The 17,058-nt window shown below is 38.4% G+C and overlaps 1 protein-coding gene across 1 annotated transcript in view; it reads left to right on the top strand.

Moving 5' to 3' along the window:
- Nucleotides 1–17,058, top strand: part of LOC145287774 (orexin/Hypocretin receptor type 1-like) — a 340,017-nt gene that overhangs the window by 193,141 nt on the left and 129,818 nt on the right. The gene's annotated exons all lie outside the window — the stretch shown is intronic.

The following is a 17,058-nucleotide window of genomic DNA, read 5'->3' as shown; positions in this document are numbered from 1 at the left end:
ATAGAGTCATGTAACAGATAAGCTGATAAAATCTTTCTCTGTTTTTCTGAAGAGAGAATGGTAGGAGTTGAAAATAGTTGGTTCTATTCCCCGATCAGGGATGGGCTGGTGATATTATTTATATACACTGTATACTATAAAAGTGTGTAATCAACACACGCTTACAGATTACTCACATGCGGACGCGCGCATGGCAGCTATATGAAAATGATCGAGCTGTGTGCGAGGTGATGTCATGGCAAGGAAAAAGATTATAAAAAGAAAACGTGTGCGCAGACCGATGATCACGTTAAAGTTGTGGAAAAAAATGTTTGTTATTTCAACGTAAATAAAGAGAATTAAATTTCTTTTTCTCTTCCTTTCTTATGTTCACTGCAACATAGTCTACAACGTGTTGGGTCTCTGCATATTAGCACGTGTGTAAACGTGTACTATGCTACGGTTGATGTATCTACAGTCCTGGCCAAAAGTTTTTCAACATCGTAAAAAATCCGAGTACAAATAGCAAACCACTGTTTGTTCAGTAATCATTAGTTTGTCGATCAGACAAAGAAAACCGCATCAGATCATCTCTTGAATAATAAGATGAGAACAGTAGTCCGAAAAATCTTAATAATACTTCTAAAAGCCATTTGTAATTTATACAGACATGATTTGCTCTAACAAATGATCACCGAATATGATCGGACAACCATTGCTCAAAGGCTCAAATTCTAACACAGAAAGATGATGTGTTGAGTTAGTCAAGCAGTAAACTTCAGTGTCAAGTCTGCTGAACACTCAACACAATTGATCTCCAATATCTTCTTTAAAAAAGGTGGTCAAACTTAAGTGCTGAAAAAACGATGCAGAAAATCTGAGATTTTATAGGCAGACATAGACTACAGTGATCAATTGTCTAAGTTTAATGACTGTTCATTTCTTGTTCATTGAATTGGTTTTTATCATAATCTCAATCGAAATCTTGTGGAACTCCTGCTTGGGTTCACTTGCAACAATCACAAAACTCTCGTTTTCCTTGTTTTGTTCTTTAGTCCTCGCATTCCAGAAGAAATGTTTCTGACATAGGAAACAATTTCTGTTTTCTGGTTCAGAATCTATTACATCTTACATTTATGTGTGACATGTAAACACCCGGGACCCACACGTTGTAGACTCAGTCGCAAGGAAGACAAAGAAAGCAAAGAATTTCAACTGCTGTTTCAGGTTTTAAGACAATATTTTTATTCCTCATTATTCCACCACGCGTGACTTCTCATTACGGCTGTGACGTCTCTAAAGAAAACAACACTGCAGTTTTATTTTCAGGTAACGTGATCGTGTAGTAGATCTGACAGCTATTCAATTTAGCCGCTTCGATACGGTTCCGGAACTGGGAGCATGCCTTGTCCACAAGTGCCGGTGGGAGCTCGGTGAATACTCGGCAGATGGCGGCGATCAGGCTGGCTTTGGTGTTGTGGGATGTCATGTTGGTGATGTTCTCGACGTATGACCAAATAAATTAGTCTAGCGGGTTCAGGTCAGAGGAGAAGGGGGGGGCAGTGAGAGAAAAGTACAAAGTCGCAGCATTCTTTCTGAAGCAAAGCTTTGGTCTCTTTGGATTTGTGGGTCGGTGCCGAGTCATGCAGCCACACCCAGGGTCTGTCAGCGGCCACCTGATTGCACCAGGAGATCACCACACTCTTAAGCACATCCAGGTACACTTTGGTGTTGACTTTCAAGCCGACTTCGAAAATGACGTGTTCCTTACTTGAAACCACACCAAGGATCATAACTATGGCCGGAAAGGGTCGTCCGATGTGTTGAGCTGTACCCTCAAACGTTGAACCGTCCAGATTTGCATTTTGAGGGTGTTGGTAATAGTCCTATGTAGTCATAATTTGGATCTGTAAAGAGCATGAGTTGTACAGCGGCGCATCTCTGATCTCACTCATTGAACAATGTGTTACTTTCAGGCATGATAGAAGGCTCCTATCGCTCTTTGGATTTGTACACGGTATGAAAGAAATATGACAGACGCCAATTAAGATAGCGGATAAAGAATGCGGCGTTGTTTTATAATAATTGAGAAGATAGAACATGTTTACAATGACGGATGAGACTTATTTGTTCCATTATGCGTAATTCTAACAAAGGTTTTGTTTTCGGTTAAGTTCTTTCCTACCGCCCCGCCCCGCGTGGTGATTTTCTGAGATTATTCACTTCTTTGATTGATGCTGATCTGAGACCCCTGTCTCTATTCAAAACGGATGTTAATTCGAAGAAAGATCGTTCGGTGCAATGTCGCAGGACAATAATTAAGAAATGATTGCTGTGCGCAAATCTGGCAATTAGAAATGTCTGCCAATTTAAAGACCGGTTACATCAATCGATATTTACATTTTATTGTGTTGTGTTACGTTGTGTTTTAATGTATTCTATTGTATTGCATTGTGCTTTATGATATTCTATTGTGTTGTATTGTTGTATTATGTTGTATTGTTGTATTGTTGTATTATGTTGTATTGTTGTATTGTTGTATTATGTTGTATTGTTGTATTGTTGTATTATGTTGTATTGTGTAGTTTTTGTTGTATTATGTCGTGTTGTTGTATTGTGTAATATTGTTCTATTTTGTAATATTGTTGTATTGTGTTGTATTGTTGTATTATGTTATATTGTTGTATTGTTGTATTATGTTGTATTGTGTAGTTTTTGTTGTATTATGTCGTGTTATTGTATTGTGTAATATTGTTCTATTTTGTAATATTGTTGTATTGTATTGCTGTATTGTTGTGTTGTGTTGTATTGTATTGTTGTATTGTTGTATTGTTGCATTGTGTAGTATTGTTGTGTTGTGTTGTATTATTGTGTTGTGTAGTATTGTTGTATTGCTATGTTGTTGTATTGTGTCGTATTGTTGTATTGTGTAGTATTGTTGTATATTATTGTATTGATCATGTTTGATAGTGCTGTATTATGCTGTATTGGATTGTTTAATATTTTGTAGCGTTCTATACTGCGCAATCATCGTTGATACACCAGTTCCCATTAGATCACCGAAGTTAAGCAACGTTTAGCTTGGTCAGTACTAAAATGATTAAGATAGTGGAAGGCTTAAGGAGACACGGTGTTGGGAGGACAACAAAATGATGAAATAGTAGCGGCAGCAAGAAAGAGGATGACAAATTAATGACATAAATAAAAAGGAAAAGTGTTTAATAATTTTGAAATAAGCACCGAGACGTCAGCATACACAAATAACCAACAATCACATTCTAAATACAGGCAAAACATTGCAAATAAAACACCTGAAATACTAGTCAGACTACTAGTCTTAATTTCACAACGTTTCAGCCGATGTGACTTTCAACTTTCTTTAGGTGCATCTTTTTGAACTCTGGTATCTTTATGCCAAATGCAACCCATTACACAACGGATAAAGGTGTTGAGTGACGATTAGTTCGAAATCATAGTACTTCTGGAAATTAAAGGTTCAATCCTCACTACAGGCGATGATATCAAGAATAAAATAAAAATTACTCAAGACTTCTACGAGTTCATGGCTGAGAGAACAAGAAAAATCTACCTTCGTAGATTAGATAAAGGGTTCAGTTTGAAATTCTGTAGAGTTTGAAAAAAATGCACCTGAAGATCGGAAGGTACATCGGCTGAAACGTGAAAATAACAGCCAAGATGAGAACAGTAGTCGTACGAATAGTTCTAATTATCATCTTGTGATATTACAGATTCTCTCCCCACCTCACTCAAGCCAGAACCACAGGGAGAGATTAGCTAGGAAATGAATGACAATATGAAAGCAATAAATGTTCTTTTTTGTCTCCGATGCTAACTGGAACAAATTTTTAGATTAGGAATGATAACCTGAATTATTTGGATTATTCGGACTACTGGTCTCATCTTGAGTGTTATTTTCACAAAATACGCCTGAAGATATTCGGAGGCGTCCCTGCTAGCTTAGAAAAATACTTTTGCAGTTTTAACAAAAGGGCTACAATAATATCAGAGCGTCTTTATTTGCGCTGAACATCTACAGAATGCCAACATCAACATATATTACATAGGAAAGCGTCCGCTGTGGAATTTCCACAGGTCCCGCTAGTTATTATTAATATTAGTAGTAGTAGTAGTAGTAGTAGTAGTAGTAGTAGTAGTATCTTGTTTTTCTTTTTACAGTAAGGTAAATCAATTTACTAACCGATCAAATCTTTATATGTGGAGGGGTGAAGCGATGAAATTCTGTTTAGCGGATGTTCAAACAAGACATCTGTAACTGCCTGATAGACTGACTTTTTAGTGTCGGTTTGTTGTCCACCCCTGTGGATTGCATGAGTAACATTTGCATAAAATCGACTGGGAGATTATGAAAACATCCTGTGGTCTTTAAACTGTCGGTTTGTATTTAGACAGTTTGTTAGTGATCGTGTATACTGAAGCGATCGTTCGTGTTACGTTTTGCTACGATTACAAGGACAAGTTTTCGTTGTAAATATCGATGCAATTCGTTGCAACTCGTGAATAATTTTATCCAGGATGTCGTGAAATAGTCACGTAAGGATTTCATTGCTTATTTTATTTTATTTATATTTTTTTCGCGTCGAGTTCGTGTTTTAATACTTCGAGTTGCCTTAACCGTCCTATCCCACACCTATTTTCGTCGGCTAAAAATCCGCCAATTACGTTGCATTGTGTTACATTGTATTGCATTGTACAGTAGAACGCCGGGATACGGTGTCCCTAGGATACTGTCTTTTCAGGTTACAATGTGGAACACGATGTTTTTCCGACCCCTGGTTACAGTATTTGCCCCGCCTTATAATGTTTTTTTAATTATAGACATGTGCATTATATACTGTACTGTATTTAGTTAAAATGTTTTTGATGTATAATGAGAATATGACCCCAATGATTTCGACGATCTTACTTATAACTACGGTCAAGAGAATCGACCAATGAGAATCCTCCCACCTTATTATAAAAATATCGAATTTTTTCTTCAAGTCAATTCGCTGTCAACCTCCGTCTTGAAACGACTGAATCGTGACTGCATTGATTCTTCGCCACCATCTTTATTGTTAGGAATTACTTAACACTCGAGATCGTGACTGCATTGATTCTTCGCCGGTTTGATTTACTACCGCCATCTTTGTTTAACATAATGGCTCAACACTTAACAGTCTTATATACTATACTGTATTTTGTTACAGATTTTCAATGTCGTATCGAAGGATTCTACTGTATTCTGTTGCATATTATTGTGTTGATCATGTTGATCATGTTTGATAGTGTTGTATTGTAAATTAAAATTCAAACATGGCGTAACAAATTGAAAAATCATTGCAACTTGATTTTCGGATTTTTCTAATCATGCCAATATTCGTTCAATTTCTTTCAAACTTTATAAGTTCTTTTTCTTCTATGAGTTACGCTACGAGACAGTCATTGTGCATTTCAACGTACTTGAAGAAATAAACGGTAAGATGGTCAACATCTTTAAATTTGGAATATAGATTGTCATTTATTTGTATATGCTATGTAGTTACATTGAGCTTCATAAATTAAAGGATTGGTATGAATAAAAAGTGAAATATAATTGAATAAATATATTTTAACTCTTATCCTCGAGTGGCCTCTGGTCCTTGATAAGTGGTGATTCCTTTGTAAGAAAAATAGAATAAATTCCCCCCCCACACACATATGTATATATTAAAAAATAGTAACAAAATACAGCAGAGTATATAATACACATGTATATAATCAAATGAAATTATAAATAACACCGTAAGGTAAGGCAAATACCGCAACCAGGGGCCGGAAAAATCATATTCCATATCGTAACCTGAAAAAACGTATCCCAGGTTCTACTCTCTCTCTCTCTCTCTTCCCCCTATCTCTCTCTCTCTCTCTCTCTGTATATATATATATAAATATATATGAAATATGGAATATGATTTTTCCGGCCCCTGGTTGCGGTATTTGCCTCACCTTACGGTGTTATTTATAATTTCATTTGATTATATACATGTGTATTATATACTCTGCTGTATTTTGTTACTAATTTTTAATATGTACTGTATAAAGTTTTGCTTAGGCCCCACCATACGGCGATTTCACTAATCCCGGAACTGATTAATGCCATATCCCGGGGTTCTTTCATTTATGAAGCTCAGAGTACCTTATTTAGGTCAAAAAGTCACTTGAGAATAAGAGTCAATGAGTGCAAGATAGACGGTGAAACAACACCGTGACAATCAGTAATGGTGCAACTTCGGTAGGGTTTAATTATTTATATTAGACTTGAAAACGAATATGTTATAGTCGGTGGCGAAGCAGCCCAACGGTGTAGTGTTCTATAGTTCTAAGATAGGAGCTTCGTTCATCGAATTTTAGTTTTTTTTTTTTTTACACGGTGGTCACCACTTATCAAGGCCCGGAAGCCACTCAGGGATAAGGGTTATTGCAAGTACAGTACGTTAGTGTGGAGATTTAATGAAGTGTTTACTTAAGAGGGTGGTTCATTAGGAATTTGTTAACGTTGGACTTGAAGACATCAAAGTTGTAGTCAGGTGGGAAGCAGGCAGACGGAACAGAGTTCCACAGGTGTGCAGTTCTAAGAAAGAAGCTTTGTTCATGGAATCTACGTTTTGATTTAGACACAGATAAAGAGTGGGGGGAAATTTTTCACAGTGGATTCAGCTAGACGAGTGTTTTTCGTGAAGGATTGGCGAGGGGGGACCAGAGATTGGAGTTCAGACGAGCACCTGCCATGGAAATAACGATAAAACAAGGATAGGCTCGCAACGTCTCTTCTGTGGGTGAGAGTTTAGTTTAGACACAGATAAAGGAAATTGTTGCAAGTTATTATGGCTAGACGAGTGTTTGTTGCGAATGTTTTACAAGGGTGGGGGCATAGCTTGAAGCTTGATCGAACGACTGCCATGAAAACAACGAAAGAGCAACATCTTTTCTTTGAGAAGAAAGAAATAGGGAGGCAAAAAGGTCGTCGGTCATTAGATTTTGAAAGCGGTTTTGTACCGTGTCAAGACAGGAAACGATAATCTTAGAAGCTCCTCCCCAGCTGTGAAAACAGGACTCCATAAGGACGTCTTTGACTCTTGCAAAGATAAAAGGACTGCATCAGTTCACATCTAACTAAATACACAGTGGGTCATGAATTTTCTAATTTATTAGGTTGCCAAAAGCTATAATTGATATATGGTGGCCCTGAGATACGGTTCTCGTTGACGACGTCATCTATTTTCAAGTAATTATAACAACTAGCGGGACCTGTGAAAATTCCACAGGGCACTAATTCATATGTAATATATTAATGTTGCCATTCTGTATATGTTCAGGTGAAATCGACACTGACCAACCCGATCAACAAGTCCTACTGCGCCGAGAGATCTTGCGAAGAATTCCCTGCCAAGAACGAGCACGACACGCATGTGACAAGGGATCCCTATTTAGGGATCACTGAGGGTTCACATCTGTTGCAAGTGACCCGTAAAGGTCACATCTGGTGACCTGTAACCAGGACCTCACACAGGTGTAGTCGAAACCTTAACCAAAACTTATGAAGAATTCTTGGTAAACATTTTTATGACAAGAAATAGAAGAACATAACAATTAAACGACCCGGATGTAAGCGTGACGCACAAAAGAACACACACGCTATCGTATTAATATATAGATTATTCATTTTATTCGCTCCTCCTTCTTTATCACTGTTCATCTCTCTCTCTATCTCTCTCCTTTTTTTCTCTCTCTTTTTGTTTCGCCATTCTCTCTTTCTGTCGTTCATACTTCTCTCTCTTTGCCCCTTTCTTCCATTTTGTAGAACACCCCAAGTTGGCCCTCCAATCATGATGTGGCTTTGAAAATCAAGGTTGCATCATCTGGGAAACGCTTTCCTTTCAAAGACAACTTCAGGTGAAAATCAGAGAGTGCAAGATCAGGAGAGTAAGGGGACGGAGAGGATTTCATAACCACACGCCCGTGCTTCTGATCTGGCGACATGAGCGTTGCGGACCGGAGCGTTGCATTGCAGAAGAAGGATATATTTGTTTATCTTGCCCCGTCTCTTGATTTTGATAGCTTACCTTAATTTCCTCAAAAGTTAAGTATTACAGCCTTCTGTAGTTGTGATACTCTATGTCAGGAAATGTACCATCACTACTCCATTCTGGTCCAAGAAGACTCTGAATATGATCTTGCTAGCGGAGGGCTGAGTTTAAGTACTTCCATTACATTGACTGAGCCTTGGTATCAAGATCACAGTGATAGACTCATCCTGTGTAACCAGTTTTTTTTTTTAACATTTGTTTATCTTGGCACATCCCCAAATTCATCCTCGAGCACTAGACACGTTCTCGATTTTAGAACCTTGGATTCTATCTAGCAGATACCTTATGCAAATGCAAATGGTACACAATGAGTTTCCACACACCTTGTAGTAATCTTGACCTCTTGGCTATTTGGTAAATAGTCACGCGTCAATCTTCCAAAATGAAAGTCTCAATTTGACTGACAGATGCATCAGTGGTAAAAAGAGACGACCCGGTATTGGGGTTTCAACAGATTTCTACACGATGCCAGCGTTTTACAAGTTCATATGATGGGTCATTACCATATGCTTCTTTCATTTCACCAAAATACGGAAATCGAAACACTATACAACACTCAATATGTTCCATTTTACACCTGACTCAGTATAAACACTGGTAAATTAGTTCAGAGCTGTAATTTATCGCACAACCCATAGAGATATAAATCATTGCTTAAGCAAACTTTCAGCTAAACCAGATAATTGAAAGTGGGTCATGGGCATTACTTATTGAAAGACCCTCGTATCTATCTATCTATCTATCTATCTATCTATTAATCTGTTCACCTCCTCTTCCTTTTCTCCTTGCTTTTCTTTCCTTTTTGACGTCATCAATTTTATGACGTCTCCACTGTGCAAGCAAACAAGCTCACTATTATGTATGATATCGTCCATAATATATTCCTGGTCCCCCGCCCCCCCCACCAAAAAAATAAACAAAGATTAGAGTATTCCTTTAATGATCCGGTCTCTGTTGATTTTCCGGCGGGAGTTTAGTTCTGTGCATTTCTAGGAGGTCCAACCTCCCAGGCTTTGCCTTCTCTCTTTGAGAAGAGGTTGCTAATCGCCTGAGGCGCCCTCGCCACGGAATGCCGACGGGGTTGCCGGGTACTTTTTTGCAGGTCAGAGTGCCCCTCCTCGAGGGCGCCGACTTATCAATCCTACTAACGTTAAATTTGAACTCAACTCCAACTCCAAACTCCAACTCAAAAATCCAACTCAAAAATCCAACTCAAAAATCCATCTGTTGTCTTCTCACTGCACTTTCCACACTGACCGCACGATGCATGAGGTAAGGTTCTTTACTTTTAACCACACGCCCCCTTGATCTCTAAGATCAATAATTAGTATCATAGTCCGCCATCCGCGCTGGGCGTCTTCGTTTACGGTGCGATCGTTGAAGAGGCTCTTCTTCAGACACTTCAACATCAGCATCAACCTCCTCTTCCTCTGATGGCAAGGAGACTCTCTGTATATCTAAAATGTGACGAGGCATTCCGTCAATCGCTACCTTGTTTTTGGAGAGTACTTCAGTCACTGTACCTTTTCCCCAGCGAGTCGTGCAACGAGAATTGGGTGGTTTCACCGACACCTCTTCACCAACTGCGATGTCCACGCAGACCTGTTCTTCTCTTTGTGTTACAGCCAATGGATGTCGCCATTCATAATAGAAAATAGACCGGTGCGGCACTGAATTTTCGTCTTGACCAGCCTTCGGTGTCATATTGTACCAAAAAACTGCTTCTTGGGGCGAAATCTGGCTTCTTGATGCCACAGCTTTTATAGTGCGATGGTGCCTCTCTATAATTTCATCTCCACTTGGACGGTATGCAACTCTAAAATATAGCCCCACATTCCACTTTGCACATAAGTCTCTAAAAACTTCCGAGCGGAAAGACGTACCATTATCCACCAACACCTCTTCTACTGGCGCCCTTTCCATAAAAACCTCCTCGACAACTCTCTTTACCTCTTCTGCTGTTTCATTCTTGATTTTCCGCCATATCGCTACTCTCCCAGGCCCACAATCAATCATAGTTACATGCGGTTCATGTGATGTCAATAGCCAATCTCCGCCAATTCTCTTCAACGTGCAGTTCCTCTTTTTCATGTCTAGTCGGTGCAGGGTCGATTGATTGGCATTCCCTACATTGTTCCACCACCTTTTGGACGTCTTGCATTGTGACACGCGGGTTTACTTTTCTTGCTAGGTAAAGGGTCCGTTCCTTTCCAAAATGATGCAGGTTATGCAGGTTTTTTAAATTCTCTACTGCACAACATGCTGGAGCCTCGTCTCTTTCCTTGTGTAGCCAGGCTTTCTTGACTCTTGTCAGCCCATCTGCTTTATTCTTTTTTGTGACGGAACTAAGGTAATAGTTACCTTTAGTTCGAATTCTCGAACCAAGTCTCCCAGCGCTCCAAGTCTACACTTGATAAGCATCTCCGCTGCTCCTTTTGTTTTGATCCGCTTATCACCAGACAGCTCCAATTTAATCCACGACACCATTGTTGCAGAGTCTGTTTTAACGTTCACTATCTGTAGCCCCCATTTTAGAGCCAGATTGATGCCTTTCATCACAGCATCGAGTTCCGCAACATTGATATGGGCGCTATCATCCTTTTTGCGTAGCCAAGCAGCATCTTCAACTGCCACTTCTCCTATTTCCAATAATACCCCTAGCATCAGTCTATATCACCCCTTCATGGCCCTCCTTTACATGCCATTCTCCTCTTACGGGTCCATTTTTTTCACTTCTTCAAAGACTTCTTGTATCATGAGAAGCACTTTTTGATCAACTGTATCTTCCCAACTGTCTGTCCCAGTCTGCGTTTTAATAAAACTGCACGCAGTTAGCAGCCATCCAGCTATTGGGTAGTGGCCAACCAGCTTTCTACATATAGAGAAAAGCTCTCTCTTGGCTAGGTCAACCTTGGCTTCAGGGGTCTCATTTCCTCGCCCAAACATCAATTTTCCTGCCTTATTGTTCTGTAGTCGAAATCCCAAAGCCATTCCGTTTTCCAGTGACTCAGGCGGTTTTGTCGTCAGTCCATATGCTTTGATATGCTCTCTCACCCTTTCCGCAGTCACCTCCGTTTCGTCCACTAGTACATCGTCGATGTAAGAGCAGGTGCCTCTCTTCACTGCATCGTCTTTGGCCAACACTGTCTTAAGAATTGCCGTCATTATCTTTGGTGCGGAGTTCAGACCAAATCCTAATCTGGTCAGACAATAAACTTGACCTTTGTACTCTACCAATTGATATTTCCACAATTTCTCATCCACAAGAAGTTGGAGATAGGCTGACTTCAGGTCCACAATTTTAGTTGCCTGATTCATCCTCCTCCATTCCCTTCACACACGTCGATTCCGTTTCCTTTCAGTGTGCTTTTGTAGCAGCTGACCCGATTCGTTAATACAGGTGGCTCCGCGGTCCATTGCCATTCTACCATCCATTTTTCGCCATCGAAGCAGGCTTGAAAGTCATCATCCTCAATCAGACACGGTCGGGGTTTCGATGGTTGGTTGGTATCACCCCTGGTTACACTTCCTGTTATTCCCGGTGTACTCTGATTGCCAAACTTCACCTGGCCTTTAGCAATAGTAGCTCTTCCCAGTCGGTCTATCGCGTCCAGGCCCAGCACCACATCAATTCCTGCAATCAGTCTATTCAGCACGATTACTCTTAGCCGTAATGGCATATTCCTTACTACAATCTCCACATCGGCCTCTCAACAGCATTCCACTTCTCTGCCATCCACCGCTCTAACGTTGCTGGTTCCATTCCAAGAGTTGGCGACGCTCGTAGTAATGAGTGTTGTTGTACATCCAGTATCAACAAGAGCTCTAGCCCTCTTTCCATTGATGGTGATCACTAACTGTAGCAACAAACTCTCATACGCCTGTTCAGTATAAAAGGAGTGACTACTGGCGCAATAGCACCCCTTTACTCGTTTCCCGGAAGCCAAGAGCAATTCCTGCTAATGTGCCCTACTTGGCCACACTGAAAACAGATAATGTCTGGCCGTGGCTCCCTACAGTCTCTTATCAGGTGTGATCCTTGACATCGAAAGCATTTACCGGTAAATCCACGGTCTTGCTTCATCACTGGTCGCTCCTTTGCGCTTGCCACAGCAGCCGCGACCGCCCCCAGCTCACCGGACTGTTTCGCCAAAACTCTAGCATGCCTTAGAATCTCCTCCACCTCCATGGTTTCAATATCAGTAAGTCGTTGCAGTTCTATGGAGATGCGATCAGGGAAACCAGTTACAAGCGCCAGCTTTACAGTCTTCTCAAGGCTACGTCTCCCATATCCAGCTAATCCTGCTAGTCGCCTTATCTCTGCCACGTACACGTCCACAGACTCCCCAGTCCAGGTGATTCTTTTGAGCTTGTTGTAAGCCTCAAACGCGCTCTCGGAAAATGCGGTCTTTAACCGGTTCTCGATGCTCTCAGTAATGGCCTGATCCGTCTCTCCCATTTCTAGATAGACCGCTAGAGCACTTCCTTCCAAATACATAGGTATTAACGTGGCTACATCCTCGATCTTCTGCAGCCTTGCCACCAACTTCAGCTTGTTAAGCCACGCAACCACGTCACCTTCTCCAGTAAATGGCCTCAGGATATCGCTGCTCAATCTTACTCGGTCACCCATTTTTGTCACTGCGCCGAAATAGATTGACGTTAAATTTGAACTCAACTCCAACTCCAAACTCCAACTCCAAAATCCAACTCCAAAATCCAACTCCAAAATCCAACTCCAAAATCCAACTCCAAAATCCAACTGTTCTCTTCTCACTGCACTTTCCACACTGACCGCACGATGCATGAGGTAAGGTTCTTTACTTTTAACCACACCTACATTCCAACCCCGGTGTCTAAGTTCTTGCAGTGGGAAAGAATCGAACAACCTGTTCCTCTCTCTCTCTCTCTCTCTCTCTCTCTCTCTCTCTCTCTCTCTCTCTCTCTCTCTCTCTCTCTCTCTGTGTTTTAACAAACTAGCAAAACTTTTATAGATAGATTTTATATGCATATTATAATGAGTTTTTTTTTCTTTTCTCACTCAAAATCTCACTCACTCATTCTCTTTCACCCCCCTCTCACACACTCATTTCGACTCTCTATCTCCTTTCCTCTCTCTCTCATTCTCTTACACACACACCTTCTCTCTCTCTCTCACACACATACACACACCTTCTCTCTCTCTCTTTCTCTCTCTCTCTCTCATTTCTACTCTCACTCACACGTCTCCATTTCTCTCTCCCACTCTATGCCATTCTCATTGAGAATTCTTATAAATATGCCCACTCGCCTATCTCGCCAACGGATGAGAGAACACGCTGCAAAACTTTGCTCCATCAAATCTACAAAGCGTTTAAATAGCCGCAATCTATCATGTTTTATTCTCATTGATCGAACTGGACAACACAGGTGAACACAGGTCACACTTTACACAATCGATAATTCATATCTGTCAGATATTGAACAATACATCTGTGTGAACTTTAGCTACATTTGTTCTGTGTAGTTAAATAATGTAGGCAAACATATCAGACAAAGACGGCGTTCTTAAGTACGACACGACGAAAACATTGCGTCTACCGTTTCTTGCAGATCAGAAAACTTGGTTCGCATGATTTTGATTCATCGAACTACTGTTCTCATCTTGAATATTATTTGCACAATGCTTCAGCCTGCTATGTAACTTCCGACCTCCTACAGCCGTATTCTCTTGAACTTGGGAATTAGGAACATTTCTATCGAACTCGAGAATCTTTCTGTCGAACTTGGGAATCGTTCTGTCGAACTCTGGAATCGTCCTGTCGAATTCGGGAATCGTCTGGTTGAACTCGAGAATTTTTGTGTCGAACACAGGAATCTTTTTGTCGTACTCGGGAATTTTTCTATCGAAGTCGAGAATCTTCCTGTTGAACTTCGGGAATCGTCCTGTCGAAATCGGGAATTTTTCTGTCGACATCGGGAATTTTTCTGTTGAACTCGGAAATCTTCCTGTCGAACTCGGGAATCGTCCTGTCGAACTCGGGAATCTTCCTGTCGAACGCAATAATTTTTCTGTCGAACATGTTTTATATTCAATTCTATTCATTTCTTTTGTCAAAAAAATAAAATCAATATAATCACGTTTTTTTTATAATGGCAAAATTTATAAATGTATAAAAAATTTTAAAAGTGCAGCAAAATGCTAATTGCATTTTTATTAGTGCATAATGCACATCTGATTCAGATGAAATGAATTAGTTCTTATTTAAATTCTAGCGTCATCCTTTTTATAGTTTAATATTAATCAATATTTTTTGGTTAAATAATTTTCCGGTTAAGCATGTCAGGGCAGAAATCATTTTCCAAAAATATACCTAATTTTTAAAAATTATATTTATCAACGACATTAACAACAAAAACAAAAACAATAGCATATTAACCAATTAATAAAACACGCTAAAAATCACATAAAAAGTATCACATAATGTAATATTTAAAAAATATATACATTTTAAAGTTATATTAGTTCAGATCAGTGCCTTCGTTCACCTGTAGTGATGAAGTTACACACATATACCACGTTGAGGTGATGATCGGATTTTAAGGAGAAAGGCCACCACTAATTTTTTTTATTGCTATTTTGATTGGATATATGACCTGTTTTTTTTTTATTAATCTTTGTCTTTTATATTTTGCAAAAAAAAATGTCATTAATGTTGGCAATTTTGGAAGGAAAATTGACATTATGGGAAATATTAGTATCATTGACAATGTTTCACTTGTCATTATTATTTCTAACAAGGTGGGCATAATAACTGCTTTTAATTTGAAACTTGTGCCATTTCTTTTTTTTTATGTATTAAAATTAATAATTTCGGCATTAATTCGCCGAGGAGTGTAATTTTCAAATCAAAATCTATTTATTTGAACACACACAAATATTTTGTTTCAGTAGCAAAATTTCTAGCGACTTTTTCCAACTGATCAGTAATTTGTTAACATTCGTTACAAAGGTTGAACACTTTTGAATTGCTGGCAACAATCAGTAGGATGGAATTCAAAATCCATTGTCAATGGATTTTTATCAATCGGCGCAGTTTGGAATCCACAAACAGCTTTAAAGGTGCAATTGCATTCACTATCTTGAAGTATAAAATATTAAAATGTATTTTATTTTATTCTAATTAAATCAACGTTTCTATATGAACTCACACCCTTGACGTTATTCTCGCGTTGCCTACGCGCACTTCAAACATTTCAAAATACAACCGCTAAAAACAACGCGCAGATCTTTACAAACAGACTTCTTTCTCCAACTTTACAACATGGCAAGAAAGAAGAAAAGGAAAAAAAAAGAAACAAAACAATACACTGAAGATGGAGTATATCTCTTAAATATATTTGTGATAAATTTCAAACAAGTAAAATATTTGTTTATTTTCCTAATATTACGTTGTGATTTGGCTTTCAAGCGCACGATGCGTATTTTATTTTATTTAAATTAAATCAATAAGTGTCTATACGAACTCACACCCTTGATGCTTCGAGAGTAATTAGGCGAAACGTCGTAGAACAACAACTAGAAGATTAGGGTAATTGTCCAGAAATAATAAAATATATTATACGAATTACTCATCTCAAAGGAGAATTTCAAATTAATTCAATAATTACTATAAAATAAAATACGCATCAAGTGTGCTTGAAAGCCAAATCACAACGCAATATTAGGAAAATAAAAAAATATTTTACCTGTTTGAAATTTATCATAAATATATTTCAGAGATATACTCCATATTCAGTGTGTTTTGTTTCGTTTTTCCCCCTAATATTACGTTGTAATTTGGTTTTCAAACGCACTTGATGCGTATTTTATTTTATTTAAATCAAATCAATAAGTTTCTACATGAACTCACACTCTTGACGTTATCTTGAAGTCTGTCGCAGCGCATTTCATGTATTTAACATATTTCATTGTTTTACTCGCCGTGTTTTTCTCGCAGCATTATGACTATGTGGCAGTGTGATAGCCTACTTTTATGACATTCAATAACATAAACATTTGCAAATAGAATTCCCAATACGCGTCTTTCTTCAATGTCTTTCAAAAGTTCAGCTAGATGTGCACGTGAAATTAAGTCAGGTCGATTTTATGTACGTTTTGATGACCCCAAGTTGTTTATTATTTAAGGACATCTTGTATCACATGTGTATGTAAGGAATAGGTCTGATTTTCCGTATTTAGAGAAAACTGCTTTGCACTCATTGTACAATTTCAACCTGACATGCTAATAATGTTTTCACCTGAAATGCGCAGGTTTACAAGAACCTTAATCAACAAAAGCACTCTATCATTTTACTTATTTTAACATGACATGTAAATAGGTAATAATGTTTTCACTTGAAATGCGTACGGATAAAGGATCCCTAATCAACAAAAGCACTATATGATTATAAATATTTCGATATGACCCTTAAGTAAGTAATACTGTTTTCACCTGAAATGCGTTGGAACTTGTACTAATTTCAACATGACATGTAAGTAAATAAATATATTTACAACTGAAATGCAGAGATTTAGAAGATCCCTAATTAACAAAAGCACAATATGATTTCAAGTATTTCGATATGAAACTTAAGTAGGTAATAATTAAGTATTATTACTGGATCTTTAACGTCGCAATCTTTTACGTGCGCGGAAAAATCTTATCAACCAAAATTGCAAAGACATTTTTCTAAAAGATCGATATTCGATCAAAATATATATAAAATACTATCTCAAATGAATCCGAAAAACATGAAGAATATCATTATCACTATTCCAAAAGAATTCATTAAATATTTTGTAACTTAATTTGAAATTTGTTTATATATATATATATATATATATATATATATATATATATATATATATATATATATATATATATATATATATAAAGCGTCATTGCGGGAT

Source organism: Euprymna scolopes, chromosome 11 (assembly GCF_053919585.1).
Source record: "Euprymna scolopes isolate OS-2025 chromosome 11, ASM5391958v1, whole genome shotgun sequence".
Classification (NCBI taxonomy): domain Eukaryota; kingdom Metazoa; phylum Mollusca; class Cephalopoda; order Sepiida; family Sepiolidae; genus Euprymna; species Euprymna scolopes.
This window is presented reverse-complemented; position numbering and strand designations above follow the sequence as displayed.